General features: G+C 33.7%; 1 long non-coding RNA gene across 1 annotated transcript; it reads left to right on the top strand.

Annotated features, from left to right (window-relative positions):
* The first annotated feature begins 1,105 nt into the window (after positions 1–1,105).
* LOC112704129 (uncharacterized) lies at positions 1,106–10,192 on the top strand. The gene is made up of 2 exons (XR_011864117.1): positions 1,106–1,408; positions 9,860–10,192. It is a non-coding gene; the product is annotated as an uncharacterized lncRNA (long non-coding RNA).
* The last annotated feature ends 6,164 nt before the right edge of the window (positions 10,193–16,356 follow it).

Below are 16,356 nucleotides of genomic sequence, written 5' to 3'. Positions count from 1 at the left end.
ATACACTGCAATGCTTACCTTCCTGTGGGTTGGCGAGGGAATATTATTTCGTGGTGTATGCGTTAGATTTGGCGGGTTAGATTCATGGTGATGACTCGAGGATCGCTCTTTGAATTCCTCTGTCATACCGACAAGATTTGGTCGGTCCACACAGAGGGCGCCAATGTACAAAATGTCACTCGTATGGATTGTTAAAGGGATCGAGGACTAGCCGTACTTGATGACGACTGGTCGAATTCTTGAAGTGATGGGGGGCGTGATACCTGCAAAGGCACTCTAACGCTCAAGTTAGAATGGATCTGAGAGGTATAGGAGAGGGTTTAGTGCATTACGTATCTAAAAGTGTCTTTAACTCCGTTTATATAATATGCGGTTGTTATCTTATCTTATCTTGTTGGCTAAAATAAAATAAGAGAGCTATTTGAATTTAAATGTTTGGCTAGAAATTCCTAAGCCAATATGTGGTTATTGGGCCTGCTTAGACTGTAGTGATGACCAGACCCGAATAACCAGGTTCAATGATTACTCCGAGGAAGGATCAGGTATCCGGTCCGGAACAAAAGGCTTCCATTTTTTTTTTTTGTCATGCATGATGAAAAAACGACCATTATTCCATCATGCTTAAAATATCTTTCTGTTTTATCTTTTGTCTTCACTACTATTATAAATGGCATTATTCCACATCAACGATATTATGCTTTCAATTTTTTGTATAGCTTTTCATTTCTTTGTTATGACTTGTGACCTTTATTTTATATTTAACGCCATCTGTGCAATAATGTCTATGTCCTACTATATATATTTAGATTTCTTAAGTTAGCACTATATTATCTTATAATGAGTATCTTTTTAATCAAAATTGATTAAATTTAAGAGGCAGTCAATGTTATCAAATAATAAACAATTCTAAGACTATACTTTCGTTGCAAGGAACGACAATATTTTGTTTTATTTATATTAATTGAAATTTAAGCTTTTAGTAGAAGTAAGAGACATAAATTAACAGAGAAAAATATCTTCATTTTAGAATTTTAGTGAATATGATAATGTTAAGGAATACTTTAATTTTTAAGTATATATTGAACTTTGTATATAATAAATTTCTTGTTGTAAGATTAAAATAAAGAAGAGACATGGCTAGAAACAATAGTACGGCGCATGCACTTATGTTGTTGATTACTATTGTAGTGATTAGTAGTTGTGCTTCTGTTGAATTAGATGGCAATATTCATGAATTTCCTTCCAAGAGTAAAAGGCTGAAGGAGTGTATTGCTAAATGCAATCATCGTTATTTGCGTTTGCCTTCTACGTCTTATTCGGAAAAGATTGAAAAGCTTTCGAAATGCATTCGGGAATGTTATGCTACGTATTACAATGTTGGTGTCTATTACTATATGCGGATCTATAGGTAAACGTTTATTCTAATACAGGCTATTTAGTTTTAATTTTTGGCTTGAGATTATTTGGCATTGTGAAGATTTATTATTTGCCATATGTTTTTTTTTTTTTTCGTGCTTAGACTCTCTTATTTTTCCTTTTGTTCTCCTTAAAGTCTTTGTGACTTTATAGAATTTCTCTCTTTTTGGGATCAAGTAAATCATTTGTTAACGAAATAATCAGAGCAAACAATTAAATTGTTCTTGAAGAATTTTAAATTAAATATTTTATTTCTTAACAAATTTTTATTATTGTGGAAAATTTCGAGATAGTATTGGTTAATTTATAAGGGAGACTAATTTGTTATATAACGATATTTTTTTTATAAAACTAATTATTTTATAATAATTTTTTTAAGAATATATTTGCTTAATCACATACTAAATTTTATTAAAAGCAATGGAAAGACCAATTTATCTGGTGATAGTAATTTTTAGAGATTTTCATAGTACTAAAAATATGTTAAAAACAATCAATTTGGGTTAGTCTAATAGTTTATTGTAAGACTTTCATCTTCAGAATATCACGTTTTCGGCTGCGCCATTTTAATAGCGAGAATATTAGGACAGTACAAGAAAAAAGCCTGTCGACACATTTTTTCATGACACACTTTAAAAGTGTGGCCAAAAGTGGTCAATGGCCACGCTTTTATGAGGGTGGTGACTGATTAGTGAATTGGCCATGCTTTTTTTGGCACGCTTTTTCTCTTTCATGAGAGTAGCGACTGATTAGTGATTTGGCCACGCTTCAAAAGCATGGCCATAGAGGATAATAGGCACGCTTTTGAAGCGTGGCTAGTTTGTTTTGTTACGATCACATTTTTAAAGCGTGCCTATATCCTCTAATTATGTGGGCACCCTAAAAGTGCGTAGCGACAGAGTTCCAGCAAAAAAATTAATTTTCCACCATTTTTTTCCAAACACTTTAATTTTTTCCAAGTTAAACCTTTAACCCTAAAGAAGCTAAGTGAGAACCCTTTTACTACTCAAGCCATCAAAGACCCAGTCATCTCTCCCAGCCCTTCATCTTCATCACTGTTGAGAACCAATTCATCACTGCTGATGAGAACCCTCGCACCCAGTCCTCTCTTCGAGCCCTCTTTTGCAACCCTCTATCGCACCCTAGCTCTATCGCAACCTTCTCTCGCACTCTCTCTGTCGCTACCCTTTCTGTCGCAACCCTTGCACCTTCAACACAAGCCTCCTCCTCAAATTCGCAACCCTTGCACCCTCCATCGACACTACCTTTGTCGACGCACCCTGCATCAGCGGTCACTCTCTCTCCCAAACCCTACCACCCATTGACGTTGCCTCTCTCTCGCTCCTCCCTCAATCGTCACTGTTTCTTTGTTTTCTGTAAGTATTTCTTCTCTCTGTTTCTCTGTTCCTATTCCATTATTTTGGTTCCCTGGCTATTTCGCTATTTCTGTATTGCAGTGATGTAAAAATGGAAGTTTAAAAATTAACACATGAAAATGGAAGTTCAATTTCTCATCATTCATCAATGTTTTTCTTTGACCCATTTTTCATGGCTTTACAATGAGTTACATGATTTAAATTCCAAATTTTTTAAAAATTTGTTTATGTTATATTGATGTTCTCCATTTTCTAAAATCTAAAATTAAAGAATGTGGTGCATTTTTTAATTGGTAATGTGCATTATGGGCGACTTTTATCTAAATTGAAATTGTGGAAGTGGTTGTTCTTTGAATGGATAATACGCATAACTGGATTAGAATTTAATTTGAAATTACAATTGGAGAAGTGGCTGTGTTTGTAATTGCCTGTATGTGTAATTTAATATGATTTTAGATAGCTAGGCAATTAATTTGGTTAATAAAACTCTACTATCAACTGGAAGTGGAAGTTTGAATGTCGCTAGGAAGGATGTTGAGAATCAATGACATTTCTTTAATTCTCTTTCTAGAAATTCATTTTCGTTTATGTTTGTAAATTTCATGTACGCGGTTGTTGCATGTATAGATATGACATGGCTAATTTGGTTTGAATTTTACCAATATAATACTAATTTTTATTGATTAATTTTTTTAAATGATATTCACATTTTTGTCAATGATTTTTATCGTTTTTGGAGCGCATTAGAGTACATGTAAAAATATATACCAAGTTTTTTTTTTAATTTAATAAGAATATAGCCATACTTTAAAAGTGTGGTTAATAGGTTCATTTCTAGGTACATTAAAAAAGTGTAGCTAGATATTCTCCTATCAGCACGCTTTTGAATCGTAGCCAAAACCAACCCAATAGGCATGTTTTTAAAAGCGTGGCTATAGGGTTATACATATAGTCAAGCTTTTAAGCGTGGCAATAGATGAAAGCGTGGCAAAAAATAAACCTGTCAATAGATGGCAATAGAGCAATTGGCACGCTTACAGATGTGACCCTTTCAAAAGTGTGCTGATAGCTCAAAAAACGTGGGAAAAAACTATCGCAACGCTTTTTTGTACTTTTCGGCACGCTTTAAAAACGTGGAAAAAGGCTAATTTTCTTGTAGTGCGATGACTTAACTATATATAACTATAATAAGTAGGAGCCTTTACCTGCAATTCTTATTGACTTTTCTTTTAACAAAATAAACCGGTATATATACACAAATGCATCTCAATTTAAGCCTCATATGAATCTCACTTTTGTCATAATCCTCAAATCAAAATTTCGTTTTTCATCAATAATCTCATAACAAATATAAATCACATCATAATAGTCAAAACACTTCCACTTTCTACTCTACACTTTAAATTCCATCGGGTTAGGCTTTGGCGATTACATACGGCTTGCGGGTATAAGGTGTCAAATATAATACTCTAGACTCGAGGTCAAGATTGCAAACTAACTCAAATACAACATAAGAATCTATAGACAACCTCCTATATCTAACTTAAACACATAATCTTTTCTTCATTCAATCTCATCATAACATTATTCAATTATTCACCTTATAAGCTAAGAAACCAAGCTTTCATAATCCTCAAGTTCAAGCAACATTTACAATAACACTTCTCAGACCTTTTTCTTCTGCAATCAATACCTATCAAATCGCATCCATGTTCAAGCCTAAATCGTATCCATCCTTCCTAACACCCAACAACTCATCAAATATCCAATATTCATCTTAACCATCACATGAATCTCTCGTGTTTTGTTCATCGGATCAATAACAACGGCTTCCAATTGACGGCGACGGGAGCTTCAGTGACAGCGACAAGCCCTAACAGCGGCGGTTGAAGATTCAGAGGTGATGGAAACAAAGCGCGGTGGCGACCTCAACTGGCTCCCTTCTGCGATGGTGATGGTCTTCCATGGTTGTAGCCGTGACGACGATAGCAATGGCGGCGGACCTTAGCCGGCGTCGCCCCCTTTTTTCTCTCTTCATCATCGTAGCTCTCTCACTCTATGCATCTCTTCCTAGGGTGTGTGTGTTTTGTGTGCGGTAAAGAGTGTGTGTTAAGATTAGAAGAGGATTTTGATTTGGGAATTAGGGTTTGGTAAAAGGAAAAAAGGGTTGTGTAGGACCCTTAATAAAATTAGAGGGTGGAGTAGTAATTTAAAACTAAAATTAACCCAATAAAATTATTTTAAGAACATTATTTGTTTATCAACTTACTGATTAGTTTCAAATAGCTATTCTAATTTAAAATTAGAGATATTCTAATTAATTTTTTCAGTTCATAAAACTAAACCAAAAATTTTAATATTCAAATTAAATTAACAAATCTTCATTATTTTTCAGTTATTAAAACTTTAAATTTTAATTAAGAAAATAGCAAAATTATTAATTTCAATTAAGCAAAATATCTAATTAAATAGAATAAGATTCTTAATAAATTTAAACTCATTATCATAAAAATTAATTTAAATACCTTCAATAAAAATAATTTCTATAATAAAAAGCTCAATTTAATAAAATAAAACGTAATTTATTCATAATTAAATTTTTCTAACATAAAGGGTTTTACACTCACTAGTTTATTTAAGCAAGTGTCAGGATTTTAATCCAGCATTGTATATGCAGCAATCTATTAACCAGTGACAAACCCTTAAATAAAGTTCAAATCTGCAATGGTTAGTTCTTAGTCTACCAAGCTAAAAAATACTGTGAAAATCCAAAAATCTTTTGTTAGAGACCAAAGTAGTTGATCTATAATCTATTAAAAATTATTTTGACTATATTTATTTAAGAGATTATAAGTATTTCAAGTTATTATAAATATTTTTGTTTTATATTTTTTATATAAATATTTTTTTATCATAAATACTCTAGGATTTTATAAGCGATGATGTGATCTCAATGAGATATCATTAATGAAATATATATAAGGCATATATTAACCAATATCTGAGGTATTAAAAGATTATAAAAATAAAACAAACAAGTTTAAAGAGCACAACACACTAGCTAAAAGCAACACCATCTCTCAGAAGAATTCACTCTAATTCATCACTAGGGTTGATCCAGGTAACATAAGCTATCGTATTTCTGGCCTCAGTTTTGGTCAACCAATTTGTAGCATAATTTGCTTCCCTTCGAACAAGATGAAACTGAACCTCCCAAGCCTTGGACAAAAGCTCCTGGAGCTTGAGCACAATATCTGTATCCCCATTTGAATTGTTCTTGGTGATATTGCTCAATACAAAATAAGCATCTAAATCTATCTCACAGATAACACACTTACATTCAGCTTTCCAAGCCAACATTAGTCTCTATCAGGCTACCAGCAATTCACAACGATAAGTAGGTCAAAAAGAAAAAGCGCCAAAAGAGCCCAGTAGCCATCTCCCTTTATCATCCCTCAATACACATCCAAATAATCTAACCAATTGAGCTTCATGAAAGATACTTGCATCACAGTTGACCTTGAACTTGAACATGTTATTAGGGGGAGGCTCCCTCTGATAACTCCAATCAATATTCATGATGATGGGGCAAATATTTTGCAAGGAATTCAACTCATAGTTCAAGCTTCTAGATAGCATCGCCACCTTCTTCTCTGACCAAGACTCATCAAGGTTAAACACCTCTTGAAACTGATGCCTCCATATCCACCAAATTCTTACCATGATAAGACAATCCTTTCTTGAAATACTATGCTTAACCCATGAAGAGAAGTCAAGCATTCCGTTAAGATCATTAATAGAAGAATTGAATATGTTCTAGACAGCTTTGGCTCTATCATTGTGGATAAAGAATCGATTTTGACTTATCTCTGCAATACTGGCAAATATCACTTGAAGATAAAATTTTGATTGTACCAAAACACTTCGATAGGAACAATATTCTGGATGGACAACCACAAGAAGAAATTGATCTTCTCAAGGATAAAGATCTTCCATAATCAGTTCTAGCCTTCACTCTAATCCCTTTGGTATTTCGTTTTCACCAGCCAAGGTAACTACTTCTGGTAGTGTAATCCTCAGTTAAGGCAGCTTTTCAAACCCACCCCGGGCCATATAGTTGTGACCAGGAACGAGAAACTCAGCCAAAGTCAATTTGACATGATGGGGTAAGGGAGAATAAAGCTTACTAAAATTCCATCTACAGTTATGGATAACATCAACAATTGAAAGTTGGACGTTTGTAATAGGCACATAAGGGAGGAAGTCTGCATGCTTACCCAAAGGTAACCACTGATCGAACCACAAGGATTGGTCTGAATTGCCACAACACCATACAAAACCCTCTATTAAAGGCCTTTATCACACTTTTCCAAACATACAAGGCTCCGTAAGAAACTTCAAAACCTCTACCATTTGAGAGATACTTGCTGGATAAGAGTTGGACCCATAATTTATCTTTATAGTGTAGAAGTTGCCAAACAAAATTTTCGAGAAGGACAATATTCACACACTAAGAGTTTTTCACCTTGAGACTTCTGTATTTTTTTAAGGTCATTACCTTTGTCGACTTTACAAAAGATAATCCTCTCCCATCCACCTAATCTTTCCAAAGAAATTGTTGCATCACCGAATCAATTTTTTCACATGCATAAGAGGAAAATTAAGAGACATGCATTTCATAAGCTAGAATGGATGTCAACACCGACTTAACTAAACACAACCTTCCTGCCTTATTAAGTAGTCGATCTTTCCAGCTAGCTAATCTTCCTTAAATCTTCTTAATAACCTCTTGCACTACCTTTTTTTCCGCTTTATCATGGCCAATGTTAACCCTAGATGTTTGCCCAGATTTTGAGTAAAGTGAATTTGAGAAATCCTCGACAATACCTCTTTCCTCTGTTGTGTGACATTCTTAGAACGTTGCGCCTTAGACTTGGCCAGATTAACTTTCAAACCAAAAGCCTTGGTAAAAAGCTTTAGAACTTGCATGACCATGTCAACCTGAAACCTGGTTGCCTTGCAGAAAAGGAAAAGGTCATCAGCGAATGTAGGATGAGAAATCCTGAGCCCACCTTTGGAAATAGCAACAGTTACCCAAGACCCATATGACACATAGTAAGATATAAGGCATGCCAATTGTTCGATACATAGAACAAAGAGGTACAGGGACAACAAGTCACCTTGTCTCAGACCTCTCTGAAGATTAAAATTTTGTAATCTCTCACCATTCCATAAGATCGAAAGAAAAGAAGAGCAAACGCATCCCATGATCAGACTAATAATGTTGTGCAGAGAGCTAAAACTTCTAAGAGTATGGTGAAGAAATCTCTAATATACCCTATTATATGCCTTCTCAAAGTCTATTTTGAAGACAATGGTTTCTTTCCTAGACTTGATCTTGCGCATGAAGTTGAGGATCTTCTGGACAACGATAATATTCTCACTCGTATCTCTTCCTGAAATGAACCCCCTTGGAGTGGACCAATCACTTCCGTTAAGAAAGGCCAAAATTTATTAACCAGCACCTTTATTATAATTTTGTATATGATATTGCACAAACTTATAAGCCTAAATTCCCTTATGACTGTCGAGTTATCCACTTTCGGAATAAGAATGATAAGAATCTCAAATATAGATGCATCTAAGACCTTTCCTGCAAAAAATTTACACATAATCTTTTAAACATTAGTTCCAATTACATCCCAATATTTCTTAAAAAAAAACCGCTGAAAATCCATCCAATCCAGGACTTTTAAAAGAACTCATCTCTATAACAACCCTCCTCACTCCATCAACCAAAACCGATTAAGAGAAAGTTTGATATGCTTCTCAACTTATATTAACCAATATGATACAAGTAAAAAAGACAAATGAAATATAATAAGTATATATCAAAATATTTGCCAATCACCTATATATGATATTAAAAATATTATTTGTATATTAAAATCAGTTATTATTTATTTGTGTTTAAATATATATGTGTAACTTAATTATTTTTAATATATATTTTATATTTTTATGTGTATTTTATATTAATAGTTTATTTTAGTGACTAATTTTAGTATATATCTAACATGGGTGGTATGACATCCAAATGCAAATTTCAAAAGATACGGCAAACATTCAATTTTATTTAGATGTAGTTTTGTTAACATATCAAATATATTTCAAAAGTTTTAGACTTTATTTTGCTAACGTGCCTGTTGGATTTTAATTTTGGTGAATTTTACCCAACTTTCTCTAAATTAGAGGGTAAATTATCTCTTATGACATATCTTTTTATTATTAATTAAAATAAAATTAATTGACTTATCATAATTAATTTAAACTCTTAATCTAACCTAAATTTTGTTAATTTAATTAATTAATCATGATCTAACTTTTTTGTAAATTATAAAAATTATTAAAATATTTAAAATTAATAATGATGTAAATTATCCTATCACTGGACTATTTAATTCGTTCATCCTTTCACATCAAAATCTTAATATATATGATCTTGTGATAAGTTATTTTACTTAGGACTCATCATATTATTAACAGAGAGTAGTGTGTGAATCACAACAATAGTACTAATTTTATCTTATTATCCTCAGCATCAACTCGATGGATAGTATAGTAAAACGTGAAGTTGATGCAATTTGAGGTTAAATTACAGCATAATCACATTATTCATTGTTTAAATCAATTTTTGGGGGGAGAGAGAATTGAAATGGGAAAATTTTTGCTTAAATCAGTGATGTAACTTTTGTTATAAAAATTTCATTTCATTTCATTTAATAATAAAAAAATATATTATAAAAAATAATTTATCCTCTAATTTAAAGAAGATTGGATAGAATTTACTTTTAATTTTTTACGGGATTTTTTTCTTAATGAGTTATAATCTATATGCGTCAAGCTTTGTTAATCATTAGTGAATTTAGTTTTAGAAATTAGAGTTTAGTTGAGATAATTGTTTATTTATTATGAATTCATTCTATTTGAAATTTTTTAAATAATCTCAAATTAGTGAATTCATATCTAACTTCGAAGCAACTCATGATTCAAATTATTTTATGCAGACGCCGTGCGGATGAGATCACGTTGTAGTAAGGCTCAAGGTGGCGCTATGATATAGATGATACATAAGGTGATATTGATGTGGCCTATTATTGTGGCATTTTGATGATAAATGACGTGATTTATATTAACGACAACGACCTATCATGACATTGTGATGACAATTGAGATTAGAATAATGCTAGGAACCAAAAGGGTATTAATCAAAAATTAGTTAAATATCTCTGAGTGAATTTAAAATTTTTAAGAGTTAATATATATGGATGTTTCTTCTACTAAATATTAGAATGTTTCTTTTTCATACTAAATGGATGTTCTTTTATATATTTTTCGAATTTCTTTGTATTACAAATGTGAATGTCTTTATTTCTTTGAGAATTTTATAATTTTTTTTAAATTTTATAGATATTTAATTATTTTTTCTAAAATATAACTGAATATTTCTTTTATTAAGTATAAGAATGTTTTTTTTTTTCATATTAAATGAATGTTTTTTTAATAACATCCGTAATGGCCCCACTTCATACTCCCTAAAAACACAACCTTCAGAATCCACACTTTCCCTTCAACTATGACCAAGATGATCCAATATTCCAACCGGCTTCATAGGCTTTCTATGCACCAATTCTCTGCGCCGCGACGCAGTGCAAGTCCCTGGACCTCTCCGAATGCCGTAATAGAACCTGCCTCCAAACAACAATGAAGGAGACTATTATGCTCGACTCCGTTTCAGTCCTAATGTAGCCATCGGCTGCGGCCACAACAACGAAGGCTTGTTCGTCGGAGCTGCTGACTTTCTCGGCCTCGGAGACGGCCCGTTGTCTTTTCCGCCTCCATGGCTTCTCAGGCTGTCCCCCCGCCCTTGAAATCACCGCCGCCTTAGGATCGAGTTCAAGTTTAACTCCAACTGTAATGGCGGTTCCGGTAACACATCTGGTTTGCGAAAGAAAAGCGGTTCTTGTCGACGGTGGCGAATCCGACGAACCAGATGTCGGTGATAGAAGAGGAGTGGGTCGCAGTGGGAAGGCGGAGAGGACCTGACGGTGAGAGAAAGGGATCTGTGTGTGTGATTGTTGGAGGTGAGTAGGTTAATGTGAGAGAAAATGAAGATTTTTATAGGTTTTAATTAGGTTGACCTAATCAATTTTAAATTTTTTAAATTTTGAATTTAAAAAATTTAAAATTAATTAATTATTAATATAAATTATTGTGGTTTTATTTAGTTTTTGACTGATAATCTCTTGGTTTTGTATACTTTTCCTTAAGATTATGAAAATTAATGTTGAGATTGGTTATTTCTGCCTTATTATGAGATTGATATGGTTATATTCTAAATTATGATATATATATATATATATATATATATATATATATATATATATATATATATATATATATATATATATATATTGGCGGTGTTTAACATAATTTTTTGCAAGTCAGAATAAAAAAATCTAATATCTATAAACGAAACCTACTCTTTATTGCAGGTAATAATTTATTATGCATCAAAATCTAATATTTTTGTGACAATGAAGAGAAGATTTTTTTTTTCTATCATAAAAAAGAAGAGAAGATTTTTTTATATTTTTTTATTTTAAAGGATGAACTAATAAATTAAAAATTAATATAACTTGTAACGGCAAAGCTTTGAATTGATAAAATTAATAAAATTTGCGGTAAAGATCAGAGACGATAAATATAGATTCTGAATATAAAATGATTTAATTAAAATTTGTTAGAAAAAATAAATTACATAAAATATAATGTAAATTTTACATAATTAATAAATAATTAATCAATAAATTAATTATTAATAAAAAATTTAAAAATTAAATTTTATAGTTTAATGAAATAGAATTAATTAAAATATGAATTTTGACACAAATTTTAAAAATTTGGACCAAATAAATCGAACTGATCGGACCGAATCTAAACTGAACCTAAGACCCAATCCAATCCAGCCCGCACTTAGTGAACTCAGCCTCCTTTCCCTTTTTTATTCTCAATTCACGCTGGAACTTGGTAATGACGGGGAAGAACAAAAGAAAACACAAAACTCTTGAATTGAATTTAAATCCACATAAATCTTAACTCCGAACTCCGATCGTTATACCGTTTGGAGCCACGCATTTATCACGTCGAACTTTATAAAGCCCAGTAACCAATTTGGTAAAGAAGTGACAATCTCACTCTCAGTTTGCTCTTCCACAATTTAAAAAATTTAATGTTTTGAGTGTTGAGAATTGTGGTTAATTTGATATTTTAGGAATAAATTAGCTTGGGAAATTAGCGGGTTTTTGGTTTCTTATATGTAATATATAATGTCTTGTGAAAATTTATGCTAGACGAATTAGGATAAGTTGAATTATGAGTTTGGAGCATGTTTAGTGATTTAGTTGATAATATATGTAGAATTGATGATGTTTGATTAGATTAATGAATCATGATGTGAATGTGATTGTGGTTGGAGAAATAGGTTGATGAATGATGATTTGATGGCGATAAATGAGAATAATGATTAAGGGTATATGAATATTGATAAATTGTGAATTTTGTTTGTATAATTGAGAAATTTTTGGAATAAACATGATTAAATTGAGGTATCAATGGTTGTGATAGGATATGGGTTGTGTTGGATTTGGTTGGTGTCATTTTGAGTGCTAAAAGTTTGATTTTGGTAAAAATAGAGGTTTGAGATTTGTTGAGAAAAACTAATTTTTGACCAAACTTCGACAAATCATAACTCGGCTTCCAGATCCTCAAACTTTTCCAAACTTGTATTAAATGAAAATTGTGCTCGTGAAGTTTACGCCATTCAAAGAACGGATGAAAAACGATTTTTAGCGAAAAAGTTATGCACGTCGAAAGTTTGGTGTATAAAATGAAATTCTGTAGTACTTAACAATTTTTAGCCATTCTGTAGAACTCGTGTACGTGAGCATACACGTGACGCGGGTATTCCATTATGTTAAAATTAGTATCCCCGCGGGAGTGTGCATGCATGCGTACACGGGACCCTGTTTTTCAGCAACTTGAGTTTTGTGATTTAAACATGATTTTAAACCTCTAAACCTCTATTTCTACTCTCCAAGACCTTAGAATTTAGTTGTAATGATAGTGAAGGGGGTTGAATTATGAAGGGGTGGTAACTTGGAAGTGAAGAAAGTTTAAGATATGATGAATTATGATTGAGAAGTCGGAAAATGTTATATAATTGATGAATATTGGCCATAATGATGATGAATGAATGAATATGAATGATATATTGGCTTGTGCACTTTATATCTGAGATACGAGTTTTTCTCGGTAGATGTAGTGGCTTGCCACCACTTGCTCTAGGTCGAGATTCAATACTCTGTTGACCCTACGTCGCAAGATGTGGCCGGGCACTTTAACTTTCTGGTAAGTCCCCCCATGAGCTGAATTTGATACATACATACATACATACATACATACATACATATATATATGATTGAGAAAAAGCTATGCATAGACTCTTGGGGATGGGCGCACGAGGGACTGTGCAGAATTAGCTACCGGACATGTCGAGCAGGCTTTATAATCGACAAATGAGACTCATCAGCCATAGGGCATGCATACATCATATGCATACATGTGTTTTGTTTGATTATGCATTAATTGGTCTTACCTATGTGATTATTATGCTTACCAGCGATATTTGCTACCTACTATATCTGTATCCTACTTGTGTTTACTTTGTCTGTATTGCTTGTCTGCGCACTGGAGTTTTAAGGATTGGAGGAAGGCGAAAATTAAGGCTTAAGTTAGAAAGGAATTATAAATAAGAAACTTAGATAACCTACCCTGTTTAGGGTTTTCAATTTATAAACTTTAAGATTTAAATATGAGTATCGGAGTTCTAGGATCGCCTTTGGCTTTCCCGAGACCTTATATATTATGTATGTTGGCACCATTACCATGATGAGAACCTCCAGTTCTCATTCCATACATATATTTGTGATTTTCAGATGTAGGTCGAGAGGCACCTCGTAGGCGTCGGAAGTTCTTGTCACAGTAGAGTTGGGACTTTGTATTTTTTGGGGGTTTTAATGTTTATGTACATATATGTATAGACTTCTCTTATTATGTTTCGCTTTTGTTCCTCTTAGAGGCTTTTGGAGAACTAGGGTTTATTTTAAATACTTTGGGAACTTGGGTTTTGTATTTACTTATGTAAATATTTTCCGATCAGCCTTATCTTCGTAGGTTGATCCCAGAGCTTGATTGTTTTGTATCCTTGACACTATGTTCCTATTATCTATATGTATCTTTACTTTTCTTTGTACGCAAGTAATCGTTATCTTGAGCATTGCACTTTTATTTTTCACTTTTTTGGTTAACCAACCTTCAAGGCTCCTCGAATATTATATTCTTTCAATTATATTATTATTATATATATTTTTTAAAATTTAGAGGTCATAATACCACACCACCTCTGTTTTACGGCTTAAATGTAAAGCTCTGTGTGGTAAGGTGTTACATTATGGTATTAGAGCAATTCATTCTTATAGAGCCTCAGAGGCGGACTGACTATGCTTTTGGGCATACCCTCGGTGTCTATACATGCTAAATTAGGTTATCTTACTGATATATGTGGCATGAATGTTCATGAGCATGCATTTGGGACTTTGAAGTATTAGACTTGTGATATTGAGACTGATCAACTTGATATCACTTGTTTGGTGTGAAGGGGACCCGATATCGACTCGTGGACGTGGTCGTGGTCGAGAGAGAGGCAAAACTACTAACACTAAACCTGAATCGACGGGGAATAACCCTGTAAACTTTATGTCAACCCTGGAAAACATGGTTGCGGCTTTGCAGGCGACAGCTGAAGCGTTAGGGAATCAGGTGAATAACAGAAATGGTAATAATGGTGAGGAAGGGCCGATGACACTACTTTTCTGAAGGTGCATCCTCCGATCTTCAGAGGGACCACAAATCTTACTGAGGCCAATAACTGGCTCCAAATAATGGAGCGGGCTCTGCAAGCTCAGCAGGTTCCTGAAGAACAATGGGTGGAGTTTGCGACCTACCAGTTACAGGGTGAAGCTCAATACTAGTGGCAGTGAATGCGATGTATTCTACAACCAAACGGTGCTGTGATATCTTGGGAGGTGTTTTGGAACGAGTTCTACAAAAAATACTTCCCTAATTCAGTTAGAAATGCTAAGGAGCTTGAGCTGCTGTAGTCAAAACAGGGTCAGATGTCTATTTCTGAGTACACAAATAATTTTGAAGACATGTGCCAGTTTTTCCGAATCTGCCAAGGTGCTCTGGAAGACTTTGCAGAATGGAAATTTATAAAGTACAAGAGAGGACCTCGAAGTGACATTTTGAGCTCGGTTGGGCCGATGGAGATTAGGGTTTTCTCTAAACTTGTGAACAAGAGCCGAGTCGCTGATGAATGTGTAAGGAAGGCAACAGTGGAGAAAGGGAGTCAAAGGATGCCTTTTCAGAGGAACCAAGAAAGGAACTTTGCACCAATGGGTAGGACCTTTAAGCTTGGAGGATTTTTTCTGCAATAGAACCAGGGTCAGAATAATTTTCGGAGGCCTTATAGCAATGATCATCAAGGGCAAAGGTTTGGGAAGCAGTTCCAGAATGAGATGACTTGCCAGAGGTGCGGGAGTTACCATCCTAAAACTCCGTGCAGAGCTGGACTGAGAGTGTGTTACTTTTGTGGAGGAGCCGGATATAAGTCCTGGAACTATCCAGAAAAAAGAAGTATGAAGCCGAGAGTGCACAACAACCAGGGCGAGTATTCACTACATCTATTGCAGGTGTCGAGGGATCCAATACATTGATTAAACGTAGCTGTGAAATAGATGGTAAAATTTTAAATGCTTTATTTGATTCTGGAGTGACACATTCATTCATAGCATTCGAGAAGGCTAGTGAGTTAGGATTAAAGATAGTTGTGTTGACTTATGATCTGAAAGTGCATAATGCTACTTCTGAAGCTATTGTAACTAGATTCGGCTGTCCACAAGTTTCGTTCTGAGTTAAACAGCGAGATTTTGTTCATGATCTAATTAGTTTTTCGATGACTGGTCTTGATATCATCTTGGAATTGGATTGGTTATCTAAGAATCGTATTCTGCTTGACTGTTCTGAAAGATTGTTGCATTTTATGTCGGAATGGTTGGAAGGACCGGTTGTGGCGAATGGATACTATTTGAACTTTGTGGTAGTAAACTATTCTGGATATGAATGTCAAGGTGTTATGCTGTTAGCTGCGAATGTGTAGGGCAAGGAGCAGAGTTTAAAATAGATTCCGGTTATGAGAAAATTTTTTGAAGTGTTTTCAGATGACTGATGAAGAAATTTTTGATTGGTAAAGAATTTCACAAATGAAATCTCGTTACAAGTGTAGTTTCTAAACCAACAAAGAATCCTCTCATACAAAAATTTGGTTGTCACAAGTAACAAACCCCTATAAAAATAAACCGAAGAATTCAAATCTCGGGTCATC

This window comes from Arachis hypogaea, chromosome 7 (genome assembly GCF_003086295.3).
Source record: "Arachis hypogaea cultivar Tifrunner chromosome 7, arahy.Tifrunner.gnm2.J5K5, whole genome shotgun sequence".
Taxonomy (NCBI): domain Eukaryota; kingdom Viridiplantae; phylum Streptophyta; class Magnoliopsida; order Fabales; family Fabaceae; genus Arachis; species Arachis hypogaea.
The sequence above is the reverse complement of the archived record's forward strand: the minus strand, read 5'-3'. Positions and strand labels throughout refer to the sequence as shown.